This window comes from Ambystoma mexicanum, chromosome 1q (genome assembly GCF_040938575.1).
Source record: "Ambystoma mexicanum isolate Mex_15411 chromosome 1q, UKY_AmexF1_1, whole genome shotgun sequence".
Lineage (NCBI taxonomy): Eukaryota > Metazoa > Chordata > Amphibia > Caudata > Ambystomatidae > Ambystoma > Ambystoma mexicanum.
In genome coordinates this window covers 580,645,778-580,647,387 of record NC_090922.1, presented here as the reverse complement: position 1 = coordinate 580,647,387, position 1,610 = coordinate 580,645,778, and the positions used below count along the sequence as shown (strand labels likewise).

At 44.7% G+C, this 1,610-nt stretch overlaps 1 non-coding gene across 1 annotated transcript; it reads right to left on the bottom strand.

The window, feature by feature from the left end:
- Positions 1–457: 457 nt before the first annotated feature.
- LOC138565208 (U6 spliceosomal RNA) lies at positions 458–564 on the bottom strand. The gene has a single exon (XR_011301110.1). It is a non-coding gene; the product is annotated as a U6 spliceosomal RNA (small nuclear RNA).
- Between the last annotated feature and the right edge of the window lie 1,046 nt (positions 565–1,610).

Here is a 1,610-nt window from a genome sequence, read left to right as displayed (position 1 = left end):
TTCCCATCTATTTTTTCAAGCCGGTCAAGATTTCTTTTTGACCAATCTAATAGCATCTGGCTTTTCCCGCTCGCCATTTCCTTGTGAATGATTCAAAGGATTTTTGGCCTGGGCTTTCTTGAGATTTTTCTGAAAAAAAGCAAACAATTTCTATCTGCCACAGATTTCAATGAGGACAGATTGAGTTCCCTTCTGATTACAGCCACTGGAGTCGAAGGTGGTAATTTCAGGACCTTTGTGCCAAAATAAGCCGTCCAGTTTTCCAGAGTATGGTTGGAAGTTGTGGCATCGCCTCTGCGCCGTAGGTGATCGCTGGTGTAGCTTTGGCTTTGTAAAAGTTTATCACTGATAGTAGTGAAAATTTGCCAAACTTTCTTTCAAGGATCGATGCTTGGGCTGCGAGTGTAGTTGTTTTGGCGTAGAGGAACTCCTGCATTGTCGTTTCTATTCTGCTGAAAAAAATATGGAAGGCTTTACGAATTTGCGTGTCATCCTTGCACAGGGGCCATGCTAATCTTCTCTGTATCGTTCCAATTTTAGAACATGTGCTGCCGAAGCGAGCAAGTTTATTATTTTCTTGAGTGGACAAAGGAGGATAGAGGAAAGCCCTTGAGGAGCTAGTGCAGTAGTCACGTGGGCTAAGGGCGGGAATGGACATCAATATTTCAGTAGCATGCTCGGTGAGGTGTGGGTGGATTGTGCGTCTGTTCATTATGTTCAGAAGTCGTGAATTGTTGAAACTTAAGTTCACCATCAAAGAGGACCCCAATGTTTCTGAGCCTTGTGGAATTGTGTGGGGATGTCTGAGAGGAAGGATAGCAGAGAGGGAAGAAGGAATCCAGCCATGGGAACTGTGAGGTAGAACATGTCAGTCTTAGAAGAGTTGAGCATGAACTGGTGAAGTGACATCCAGGATCAGAAGGCAGTCAGTCAGATACTTGGGAGTATACCTTTAGGGCACAGAAAGGAAGTGAAGACCATCAGGGAAGAGGTGGCAGGAGAAACCCAAGAAGAGATGAGTTCAACAAGAGATGAAGTGTAAAGTGTGATGAAAAGTGGGGGCAAAACCGATCCTTGAATCCACTGGAAGGGTGCATAACATATGCTGGTCCCCAGGTAATTAGCTGTAGTTCGGTATTAATACAGATGCATGTAGTAACATTTTAGTGTAGTGTGACAGAGGGAGACAGTCAGGAAGTTGACAGGGATGTCGGGGTCAGCAAAGGGTTTCTGTAGGATACTTAGTATAATATCTATTTTGTAGCACCAGGGAAAGACTCAGAGGGAACAAGGTATGCAGAGGCTAGAGGAAGGAGCAGGTAAAGATTGAGAGCTGCATGGCAGTGTGGGGCAGGATCACAATATGGGCAGGCAACTCGGAGGTGGGATTCCAACTGATTAGGGGTATTGGAAGAGAATAAAAGTAGTATGGAAAAAATGGAGGTAGTGTGTGTTGAGAAGAAGGGGTGACGGAAGTGATAGGAGGTTGTTAAAAGCATTATTAATTTGAGAAATTTGATTCAAAGTCCTTAACTGTGAGGGAGATGGTGCAGGCAAAGGGGTGTGAACATGGGCAATAGGGTAGATTACAGCAAGCACGGCAGACAGTG